Raw genomic sequence first — 12,687 nt, 5'->3', positions numbered from 1 at the left:
CTGTTTTGCTCGCCGTGTGTTTGTGTAGCCGCCCCCCTTTTTTTTTTTAAATTTCATGTCCTGTAACAGAAAAAGAGCGGATCATCCTCACAGTCGGGCCGATGAATACATTTTCCAGTCCTGTGAATGCATTTTAACCTGTTCTGGGGCTAATGCAGCAGAGCCCCACTAATGCAAACGTTGCTCAGCAATTTTTCGGACCCCCTGAAATTTAACTCTCTTGCACAAGTGGAGCACATCAGCCGCCAGAGGCCATTCAGGGACTTTGCCAACCATGGTATTTCAAGTTGTACCTCTCTATCACAGGGTCTCTGGATTGTATTGGAGTCCACACAATGATCTCAGTGTCAAAGCTCTTGTGGAAAATTGACTAATGGCCCTTAACGGGTGTTTTCGGTATCATCCATCAAGGACTCGGAACCCGTCCTCAAAATGCATCATCATCTCTGCAGGGCCGAGATTTTCAGCCTTTATACAAATACGTAGTTTTCATGTTTCCCTTAGTTTACAAATTGAATGGGTGCACTGGTGAACACTGATATATTTTTTACTTTACTTTTTTAGGCAGAAGCAGTTTTCTAAGAGGACACTAGGCTCTGTTTAAAGTTGTCTGACCTGCCTGAAATAATAATGCTGGCAGACCAGGTCCAGAGCCTGAGAGGTAATGATGCAATATGTGTGAGTTTAAAGGAGAACATTCAGAGACTAGTATAAAAATGATTTCTATTAACATTGTACAACACGTTGCATGTCTGCAAGGGGTTATATTGGTCATTTACAGAATGTGCTGTCATGCATCTTGGCTGTACAATTAGGCAAGGCGAGCCCCAGTGCTTCAAGGTGCCTTACAAAGTCGAACAGTACAGTAAAGGTAAAAGTTATGCAATTAAAAGGGCAGAAATACAAACTGTAACTGTTTCTGCTTGTTTGTTTCACATACATAAATAGAAAACACATGAGGGAAGAAATCTGGTAGAAATAAGGACAGGCTTATTTGAAAACCTCACCCGAACAAAGTCAGCAATGCGTTTTAAAAACAAAAATATCACAATGTGCGTCTACAGTTTTTTAAATGCATATTAACAGTATGAACATCAGCTCTTTATAGCGATAGTTATTGTTTCAAATCAAATGATTTTGACAGCTGAGTCTCTTTTTGTATAAAGACAACGGCACAGAAGAATCAGCAAATTAGCATTTTCATTTTCATCCATGGGATGTTTCACACAACAAAAGATAAAGATTCTGAGCTGTGAGGCGAATCTATTGCGTTATATCTCGCTCTTGAGGCCAAGAATGGTTGACACCTGCAATTTTAAAAAGAGAAAGGTCCACTGAACAACTTTGGAAGAGGTTTCTCTTCCTGCAGCAGTACTTTGTGCAGATAACTTCCAAAAGTACTCACCCATACAATATTACAGTATGTTAAAGGGGCACTACGTAGTTTTGGATAAGCCACACAGGCTTTTTAGGAACGAGTCCAGAAGCTGAACCTAATATTTTCAATATTAATGAGGTTATAATATAAACTCAGACGTAATTTGTTCCATAACTGAATAAGCAAGCTGTCCTGAGAGGAAAAATAGGTCCCCAGAACACTGCATGGAGCTAGAAAGGTGGCAGGGTCCGCCACATATAAACCAAGTATAAAAGTGTGATTGTGTTGTCTAATTTCCTGCACACATCATGAAATTAAACTTACAAAAAACTACATGAAAGAAAAACTATTTAAACTATTCCACACATACATTATAGTCTCCCTTTTCTCTTGCAATTGATAAAAGCTGTAAGAATGGAAGATGTTAAGATTTCACTGAATTCGTTACAGGAAGCAGAAATAACTGTCTGCTAATTAAACCACTCTGTTCTTAAATATCTTCCAATAGTCTCTGCATAATAAAACTTAATATGCACACCCACACTGCTACTTGATCACACTTTTGTTATGTTGCAGTTCCGCTGAATACATTAGCCACATATTCGCGTTCTCCATGTCCACATTTTCACTTTTGTCATACTTGCAATTTACACCTTCAAGACCAAAGATACTCTTCTTACCTTTTGTAAGTGCTGCTCACAGATTTCCTGTCACAAAACACGCATGAACCCAGAAGTCTGGAAAGTTTTTTAAGGGATTTGCAATGGGGAGGCGTTAAAGAACATGAAATTTGGCGAGGAACAGTTTGGGACGGACGGCGACGACAAGAATTGGCACAGCACTGTTTTTGTTTTCACTCCATAAAACAAAACACACTAAAACCTCACACGGTTGACAGAATAGGGTTATATACGCAGTCAGCCACAGACGAAATGGAAAAAAAAAATCAAATAAAATTGCATAAACACGATGAAAAGGGAATTAAATGGGTGTTTGTTTGAAGCGGGATCATGACTATATGGTCACACAGCTGTCCTTGGATTAAATAAGAAAAAAACCTGAACTGCTGTAAAGAACTCAAGCTCCTGCATCTCAACATCCTTTTTGTTGCACCGGGTTTGCAGAAACTCTGCAGTGAAAACATCCAGCAGGACGGAGAGAGACAGAGAGACTAGGCATGACAAACGGGACTTGTAAGTAAGTAGGGGAGATTACACTGGTTGCTAAACTCTCCATGGGGAAAATGTTAAGCAGATCCAATGGATGAAGTAATTCAATTTGAGCCCCTGAATAATAGCATCATTTGCCATGGAATTAGCATCCGCCACTATCAATCAGCGTGGCGAAAGACTAACACGAGCTCGTGCCCACCAAGGACACAGGCTTTCTGCAAAATTCAACTCATTCATCAGGTTAACTTGACTGTAGTCACCAGTCGCAGTGGGGGGAAACGCTGTGCAAGTATTTATGCAGATTTTTAATCATGAATGCAATTTCTAGGTCACGGAAGGAGTGTTCTCTCTCTTTCCCTTAATAAATATTTGTGTATTTTTATGAGGCCCTGAAGCAAAAGACCTGCCGTGAACAACACCCTGAGCTGAAAATAAGAAGTAAATTAGTGAATGTATTATTTCTTCTTCTTTTTTTTTTAATATTGCACCCCTGAGGTTAATTTATTTATGCTTTGATTCTTAGAGGTCCGGTTTAGGATTAAAGGGCATAAATGGAATATTCATAATCACGTTTTCATTAGTGTAAAATCGCCTAAAACTAAAATGTTTTGTGTCATTGCCTCAGAATGAGCCTATTTATTTTGACAGAGCCATGTTTCTGTGGTAGCCCAGGAGAGACAAACCAGACATGCTCTAGAAAAATGGCTTTTCAGGTTTTCTAGCAGTCACCGTATGGGAGGTTGAGACGAGGGGGGATCGGTTCTTTTCATCCTCATGTGTCTTGTGTGACTTTACACTTCCTGTCTTTGGGTTGTTTTACCTTTTTCGAATGGCAATGCCAAGATATTCATGGGTGTTTTTTCAAAGATTTGACTTTTCGCTCTACTCTTTAGGATGATATTACTATTTGTAATGAAAAGCGTAGTGTTACATTCATTAATTAGTGAGATTAAGCAAAGCTGGAGGGTGAATTTGATTTTGACGATGTTCATAGTTACTGTACAGATACCAAACTGGTATCAATCTTCTCCTCTAATTCTCGAAAATAAAAGTAAAATAAAAATAATCTCCCTTTAAATATTTCCTGATTCACTTTTGGCCAGTAATGACAGTCAAAATCTGCACCACTATCATGGCTGTATCTTTCAATTTCCTCACCCTTTGCTTGAATTATTTATAGAGCTTCATACAGTCGTGTCTCAAAAGAAAAGAGAGAGAAATCAGAAAGCTGATCGTCTGACAAAAAGAATCAAATCAAATCTTAAAAGGTCAACTTACTACATTCATGCCTCAAATCACTAAGACTCTTTATACGTAGCGCTGAATATTAATCTTTTCTGTCAAGAGAAAAAAGAGGAAGGAGATTGAACATAGAGATCTATAATTAATCAGTTACCTCTTTCAAGTTAGCTTTTAAGCACATCTAGGAGAAAGCTAACTGCACATGTAACCCTCTGAGAAAGACAATAAGATGCACAAGCTTTAACTGGCCAATTTGGATCAAGTAAGATGTAATAAGTTACTTGATGTTGTCACTGCACACCACTCTGCAGAACATGTCTATATAGTGCATCCATGATCTGCATTACAAGCCTATTTGTGGTCTCCATTATGGGCTGGGTGGCTTCAGAGAGTCGGGGGTTTGATGTGTTTGAAGCCGACTTTTAAGGTGATTTCAGCTAAATTGAAAATTCCTCTCCCGGCTCTACAAATTGGCACCCTTTCAGCGGTGAAAATTTAACAAATTAGATGGTGCTGGCCGTGTTCAAAAAAAAAAAATAGCAAAGCAGGAGACGTGTTCCTTTTGTAAAGAATTTATTTCACTGCGGAGAATGCCGAGTTGACAGACGTCTCGACGCAGGGCCGTTATTAGTGTCACTTCCTCACGGAACGTACTGCTGAGCATTGAAAGCCTCTGTTTTCCTCTGCCCGCTTTTGAATTAAATCAAATCTAAAAGCCGCCGAGGAACACGCTCTCTGATTTCCTGTCGCGGACCACACCATCTGATTTTTTTTTTTTTATTCATTTTTTTCCGTCCCCGTGTTCGGTTTTGCTCCACATGCTAATTCTTGCAATAAATTACTTTGTAAACCGGACCAATTTGCTGCCCAAGTGGGTACAAAATCTTGTCGCCGTGGAACGCTCAACGTCGGAGCGAGGCTGGCAATTTGTGACTGCTGTGACACCTCAAAGCACTCTGTAGGTTGCAGAACTTTCCGAGTTAGTAAATGCAGATGAAAGTGGAAAGGGAGGGGAAAGAAAAAGCTGTCATCGGGGTCTAGTTATGCTGGAGTTCACCTCAGCTTCCTGCGCTCAGCCATAGTTTGTCTTGGAGTGCCGCAATGTGCTTCTTTCAGGCTTAACTTCTTCTTTCATCTTTTATCAGCACAGACCAACACATCCAGAAAAAAAAATAAAAAAATAGAAAAAATGCTCCGGTTGCCAGCGATGGAACAACCCCATAAGAGAATCAAAACATGCCGTGAAGAAACAGTTTCCGTTTCTTTTTTTTCTCGTGCTGTCACGGGATGCTGTCATTTCCCCTGCAAGGGCGTCCACTATGGACAGAGTGTCTTGTCTCATTCACCACAGAAAAGACAGTGTTGTGTGGAGGCCTGCTGTGAGATGACCCGGTCATCCTTATCACTGACCGAGGCTGGCAAAACGTCAAAACATCCCCCCAATCCGATTAGGAGGAGGAGGATCAGCACTTGTAAAGTGACTGGCACTGCCCTAAGCAAGGTTTTCCAGGACTCAGCAAAAGACGGCTTACCAAAAAAAAAAAAAAACAACTGATGTTCAGAGGAGTTAATCATTACCAGTGTAGGTTTCAGGATTTCTGGATTCACTAACTTTTAATCATGTTCAGTAGGGGGCCGTGAGGAGAGGTCTGGTTTCGGCATTTTTCTGCTGCAAGTTGACATTTCAGAGCTGATCCGAGGACAGCTGGATGCTGTGCAGCCCTGTGGGGAGTCCGCGGGCTTCTTGAGGGATCTAAAAGGTGACCCGTACTTGACTAGCAGTTGTGTCAAAAGAAAGAGAAAAAAAATGCTTACAAAGGCTCTCGTGGTGAGTCTGAACTCCTCCAACACTGTCTAAATGCCTGTCACAGTTTGCCAGGGGTAAAAAGTGAATCCACTCGCTTTTTGTTCCACCTGCCAATCAGAAATCATCCTGGCTGACACCTCATCAGCCTTTGTCATGGCAAGAATCAGATCATCCATGAACAGAGGCGGGCCTGCGCGTAGGAATCGAGGCTTCAGGTGAAACTGTTGCCAACTTTGGCTGCTCTTGGACAGCGATCTGACAGCGAACCTCTAACATCCACAGAGCTGCTGTTCTCTGCAGCAGACGAGTGGAGACTATGTAAGCAGCTTTGTATCTGTACTCATGGTTACAGAGATCGGACAACTTGCTGTCATACGTTGACAAATTGAATTTTGTGGCTTAAACAAAGTCTGAAGTTTTGCCCACAGATCTCACCTCTGCTGCATAAAACCAGAGCTCATTTGTTCAATACGTTCTTTTTTTTTTTTTTTTTTACCTCTGTTGTGTTCAAGCGCTACAAGGACTGTATACAGACAATGAAAACATGGCCACTTGCTCCTCAAATTAACTCTCCTTAACATCAATTTACTTGGGAGACAATTGATGGTCCAGAGGTCAGAGTCAGAAACGGCAACGGAGCGCGCGTACGTGCAACTCGTCAATTGATCCGTCAGAGCAACGCGCTCAATACCACCGACTGCACAGAGAGACCCAGCGAGGGCGCCGAACTTTGATCCAACATTTATCGACACGGAGGCAACAAACTCCTACATCATTGACAGCAAGCCGGCTGAAGCAAAACAAGACAGGCGCTGCACACGCTGCTTTAGCTTTGGCATGGCAGCAGGGCTGTGCGAGCTGCGTTCAAGCACTGCCAATCAACCGCACACCCACCGACGATCATAGTTCACCGGAGTCACATGTCTGTGTTTTTTGTGCCCTTTTGGTTTAACTTTTGGAAGAGGAAAACTACATTTTCCTTCTAATGCCTGTGACTCAAGAGAATCAGTGTCTGCTTAAGGCCCCAAAAAGTTGTTCCCAAAAGAGAAACTTTTAAACTGTCTGAGTTGATTTTTGGAGAGTAAAACTTTAGCTACTGTTGGCATTCACATTGGGCACATGATGAACTGAAAGTTGAAGTCAGGGGTCAGATGTCGGTTATGATTTAATAAAAACACAATTGAAAACGTATTTACAGGAGCCGGGACTAAAACCTTGGTCACAGAAACTCAAGGCGAACTTTTATTATTCCTGTCTGAGAAATGGACGAGTCCCTTCAGTGGAAATAATTTCATCTGGTTCATGGGGACGTCTCCTTGTGCTCTTCTGTGGCGGCACCGACTGCGCCAAACAGCTGATTTTCAACCAACAATTAGCTAAAGTAAACCAGACGCTGGCTTTTTAGTCAGGCACTGAATCACACCACTGCACTGGCTTCTAAACATCTCAAACACTCTGACTGCTTAGATTCAACCTCCCACTGTGTGAGCCACTCTGGAGAGATGATAGGGCTCCAGCTAATTGCTTGAATTCAGAAAACTTGTGTTATTTCATTAATATTTTAGCTCAGTTTCAGTTTGGCCCAGGTCTCTGAATTATTTAGGCGGCGTTAGTTGGTGTGGGCAAGACCACACTGCTTATAGAACTGAGAATGAAGGGAAAAAAAAACAGAAAAAGACCAACTCTGCTCTCCATCCATTCATTCCATATCATCAAAGAAAATGAGTGTTTAATTTCTGCAGTGTGATACCAAAGCACTGTGTTTTCTCACTCTCACATTAGAAAGTGCCGGTGACAGGCAGTTGCATTTAGCCCTGCCGTTTTGCACCCTAAAGGGAGTAAATTAAAAAAAAATTTGCAGAGGTTTTTACTGAAATTGAATTATTTTCACGCACCCATAATTAAATCATTTACAAAGCTAGAGTGTTTGCTCCATGTCAGACTCCTTGAGTCATTTCTAAACTAAATTTGGCTCACACAAGCTGCGAGTAACACTGTCTTTGCAGGGGGGGGTTGCATTATGCAGTACGCCTCATGTGAAGTATCTTGCTGAGCAAAAGCTGCCAGAAATGTTGTTTATGCATGAATATGTAATGGACTGTGTCTTGTCTGTCCAGGCTGGTGACATCCCGTCGGCACCTTGGAGGATCTTCTAAACACGGCAATGATTTTTATGAACGTACGGCATATGGCACTTTTTGGACACCGTGGTCCAAACTGAAGTTTCTCAACAACTATTACGTGATTTTTTTTCATTTAACGCCACCGTTAGGTCACCTCCAATCCGTTAAAAATGCTAGCAGACCATCACTAAAGTGATGTCTGTTGATCATGTTCATCACAAACATTACATTAGTGTGTTAGTGTCTAACACACTAATCTTCCAAATGAACAAGAATCGAACTAAAGGGGTGTCTCAAAAACCGAACAAAGCTTAAATCATACTGCTGCGGCTCCAGAGAGGGTTTTTAAACGCCTCGTTCTCAGCCGCAGTGGTGGAGGTGTTTGGATGATACTTCCTGCAAAATGAGGTTTATAATTACCAGTGTCGCCGTGACCTGGGGCACAAATGACACGCTAATTATAAATAATTTGAGCAGGGCAGATTGAATAACTTGGCACAAACAAGCGCCGTTGTTTACACTAACAAGGGGAGAATCAACAGCCCGGTAAACTGGGGGAATTGGCCGGGGATTTTGGAAACGGTGACAGTATGCAAATACATTTTCATTACCTGTTTTGACCTGCTGCGTGTGGGCAGGTGGAGGGAGAGGTCACTCAGGGTCTCACAGAGATGGATTTTGGTGTCTTGCCCGCAGACACTTAAGCTACACATTTGAATGACTTTGCTGGAAGAGGCGACGGCACTTCAAGTCTGTTGGCACTTTTACAGACTCCCCATTTTATTTTTGTAATGTCAAGTGATAAACGGCTTGAGGGTCATCTTTTTAAATTCAGAAATATAACTTTGGCTGGAAGATGAACGGCGACAAAAAAACCCCCCCAAAAAAACCAGCAGGTAAAAAGTCAAGCAGATATCTGGAGCTGCTGCCTTAAAAATAAATCAGCTGTGGCACATTTGAATCAAAATAAATGCCCTTGTGAATATATTTCAGAACCTATGGGAGTGAAAGGAAATCCATCTATGGCAGAATTAAACGTGTTATTTTTGTAACTTTAGCCTAGATTCGCAAACACGGGCACCAGAGCCAAGAAATCATCAAAAGGAAGAAACTGGAGCTGCTCTTCTGCGCTGTCAGAGGAAGGCAGACCAACTTTTGTGGATACAGTGAATCCGCCTGAGGAGATTTTTTACAGGGCTGTGAGCACATGTTCTGGTGAAAAAATAAAAGTATGATTAAAGAAAGCTCATTTGGAGCGTGGCGCTCAGACTCGGGGTTCACAAAGACGATCCATGACTCATCAGCTCTCACGGATGAAGCCCCGTTTAACACTTTTTCCACTCAAAGAATGTGGATTCAGTTTTGCATGCTGTGAAGAAAGATTAGCATCTTTACGGGTAAATGGCAGATAAATATAGCAGGTATTCAAGCTGTCAGCCCAGATTTATGTTTTTTCCACACTGAATGCTGTCTGACGTCATAGATTATGAGTCAGCATCCTTCATGTACTTTTGGAAAACTTTCAGAATCACTTTTTTTTTTAACCTTGATCGCCTTTATGACCGGAACGTTACAGTGAGGAAAGGGGAAAAAGGAGAGAGAACCAGTGTCTCTGGTGAGTGCTGAATACGGTGAGGGTTCACCTGAAATTAAAAACAATGATGTGTTGTTTTGCGCCATTGCTTCGCTAGTTTACGGCTAAGTCCAACTGGCTTCGCCGATGGTGAACACACGATTACACAGCGGCTACTGGTGACATTAATGCAGGATTCTTACCTATCATATCTTTAAGAGAGTTAGAGTTAAAATTAAAAAATCCTCTCTGTAGGAGTCAGGGCTAAAAATCAGTGACAGGCACATACATACCAAAAACCCCCAAAATGTTGTTGTTTTTATATCAGATTCCATTGCTGCTAATAAAAAAAACCCTGACAAATAAAAGAGTTTGTAATGTAATCAGCTTAATAATTTAGTGTAATGTAGGTTTAATGCCCTTAATTGTAGCTATAAAATGGCTGACAGGCCATGCAGTCTGCCGTGCTACACTGTTGGCACCTCTGCTCTCCATTTGTCAGGATAAGTGTTTACTGGCCACACACATTATGTGGAAGCAGCCAGGTGACCTTGACACATCTTAGCTTTTGCTGAGCCGACACCTCTGCCCCCTTTTTTCCCACCCACCGCCCTCTTTTCTCCTGTGACAGCCGCTTAGTTTTGGCTGCACTCACATTCAAATCATGCCAGACTGAGCGTGTGCAAACATTGCCTCTGTTTATTAATTAGAATATTGGACATGTTGACGTTGTATATTTGACCCTGAGTGCGGATCTTCACATCCTGCTACTGGGACCGGCCCTTTACATAACATTGCACTGTGTTTTCTATCAGTCTCTCATTAATAATTGGCCCTGATGCAACCAATCACAGCCCTCAGTCTAGTATCTACATCTATGAATAGCACCGCTCTGTCTCGCAATCCCGCTGTCCTTTTTTTGGTGACATTTATAAAAGTTTCATTGCGGCAATATAAAACATTACATGTCACGCTCTCATTAATCATTTGTGTCATGGATCATTGCTCCAGAGCTAAAACCAGAGCGCTAAGCGGGGGGGGACGGTAATAGGAAGCAACTCTCCGTCCTCGCCGAGTCCGTTTCCATTTGTGATAGAGACTCCGAGTGGTAAAGACGATGTGTCACCCAGAATTTGATGTTTTAAATGAATGATGATGATTTTCCTTGCGTGTGCTTCTTTAAGTGTGACATTTATTTCATAACAAAGACATCAGGTCCAAATGAGTACCATTAAAGACGATATAAATGCGTTCTCCTGTGAGAACTTTTTGACAGATCTGTTTTTTTTTTTTGTTTTGTGTTTTTTTCAGAAGAAGATGAAAGGTCAGGCATGTTTAATAGGGCGGGTCAAAGTACAGAAAATGAATCATCGTCTCTCTGTCTGATCACCAGAAGGACGTGACCTTGCCTGGAGAAGTGGAGGCAGCCTTGCATTAAGTGTTTACACACTTCGAGAACAGGTTAGGGTCTCGAAACTTTTGAGGGGAGTCAGACTGGTGCACATTTATGTGAAGAGGCAGTTTATTTGAATCATTCACAGAAATTAACTAAAAGGATGGACAGAATGTGGAGAAATGACAGCGTTAACTCAAAGACGTCTTGTCTCATTATACCACTTTGTTCCATTGTGGTTGTTTTGCTTCTCTTTGTAGTTATTGTGCATCTTTTTATGGTCATTTACTTCAACTTTTTGGTTGTTTTGTCTCTCTGACTGGCTGTTTTGTGTCTTTTGCGGTTGTTTTGTATCTCTTTGTAGTTGTTTTGCTTCCCTTTGTTGTCAGTTTGCATCATTTTGTGGTCTTGTTGTGGTTGTTTTGCTTTTCTGTGCTTGTTTTTTTTGGGGGTACTTTCATTTTTTCTCGTTTGGTCATTTACATCTCTTCTTTGTCATGTGATTGACTTTCCAACCAGTAATGTTGCTCATTCACTTCATACAGAGGCTCTGGATGACCTATTCAGTCCTCCCTGAATGATACCCCCATCACCTTGTGACTCTGGAGTGGGCGGGGGGGAGAGGCAAATGCCTTTAAGTATCCTACATTTGCTGCCGTTCCTTTTAATTCAGTTGCACATTCTGCATTTGATCTGATATGACTTTGTGATACTGTCAGTCAAAGTGAGTTATGGATGAAATGATGCAATAATCTCTCCCTTTTCATACAGCTGCAGTTATTCATATGTATTCCTGCTTGCATTTCTTAACAGATGACTGAAAGGAAATTACCTCAACCTAACATTAGACTTTAGTTTGGGTGTCTCGCAGTTCACAGTAAAGATTAAACTCCTTGGAGTATTTCTTGCCAACTATATGAGCTTCCCCATCAGTGAAAGGGATAGACATTATTGGCAATAGGCCCTGTAAATGGCAGCCAACCATGTATGAGAGAATCACCATCAACTGCAGATGAGGGGGGAAAAAAAGAAAAAAAAAACCTCCTCATTGCTGAACTTTATCCTCTCCAATTCTGTCTGATCTGTATCAACTGCTCCACGGAGAGTAAAGCCTGGGAGAAAAACGTTTAAGCGGAGACTACGAGATTCGATTTAGATTGTTGGCCTCCAAACTGCATCCCCAATGCTTTTATTACATGAATGGAATGGAGCGCACTTTACACACAATTACTTTTCCATTTGAGTGTTTGATGACCGAAAATACTGGTGTTTAGTTTTTCTCAAAGTACTCGGCGAGAGAGTTGAGATGGAAAAGAGACTAGGGATGACAGAGTGATACTGAATCCAAGGAGGATAACAAGAATCGGACGTACCGTAGCGGCATATGACAGGGGCTGGAATCATCCCCTCAATCCCTGAATGGACTAATCCCTGATCCGGCTGAACTAAAGATGTGTTTGCCACAGAGCTTATTTTTTTCTATTTATTGAAAAACCAATAGGAAAATCCTAAATGCTTTTGTCGAGGGAGCCAAGACGATGCTATCTTTCAAGTATTTATGTTCCCTAAACATTACAAAGCATGTTTGTTCCTGACATATCACAAAGTATTTCCTGATCAACCTGATCAAGTATTTTTGTTCCCTGAACCCAACAAAGTATTTATGTTCCCGAAACCTTACCCATATTTTTTGTTGGAGAAACCAAACCAAGTATTTATATTCCCTAAACGTAACCAACAGCAATGGAAAAGGGAACTAAAACTGGAAATAATAACTCAAATAATAACTAACACGTAAGTGAACAGTACAACAAAATGTCTCAAATGTCCTCACTGAGCCCTCCGGCAACATTAATTATGATGTTCTAACACAACCACCAACACAGTGATAACAGAAACACAGCATTGGCCAAAGTGTAGCCGAGGTTGATGGAATTCAATTAATTTATAGGTATTTAGAAATAAAACAAACTAGAGACAAATAAAACGTTGAGTCCAC

The 12,687-nt window shown here is 41.3% G+C and overlaps 1 protein-coding gene across 2 annotated transcripts in view; it reads left to right on the top strand.

Moving 5' to 3' along the window:
* Positions 1-12,687, top strand: part of LOC119015499 (neural cell adhesion molecule 2-like) — a 499,946-nt gene that overhangs the window by 41,451 nt on the left and 445,808 nt on the right. Inside the window, exon 3 of one of the 2 annotated variants that reach the window (XM_037091539.1) lies at positions 10,689-10,756. The exons of the other annotated variant lie outside the window; for it this stretch is intronic. The gene's annotated coding sequence lies outside the window, so the exon portion shown is untranslated. The remainder of the gene's footprint in view (positions 1-10,688; positions 10,757-12,687) is intronic. 2 annotated transcript variants of the gene reach the window in all.

This window comes from Acanthopagrus latus, chromosome 24 (assembly GCF_904848185.1).
Source record: "Acanthopagrus latus isolate v.2019 chromosome 24, fAcaLat1.1, whole genome shotgun sequence".
Classification (NCBI taxonomy): domain Eukaryota; kingdom Metazoa; phylum Chordata; class Actinopteri; order Spariformes; family Sparidae; genus Acanthopagrus; species Acanthopagrus latus.
The sequence above is the reverse complement of the archived record's forward strand: the minus strand, read 5'-3'. Positions and strand labels throughout refer to the sequence as shown.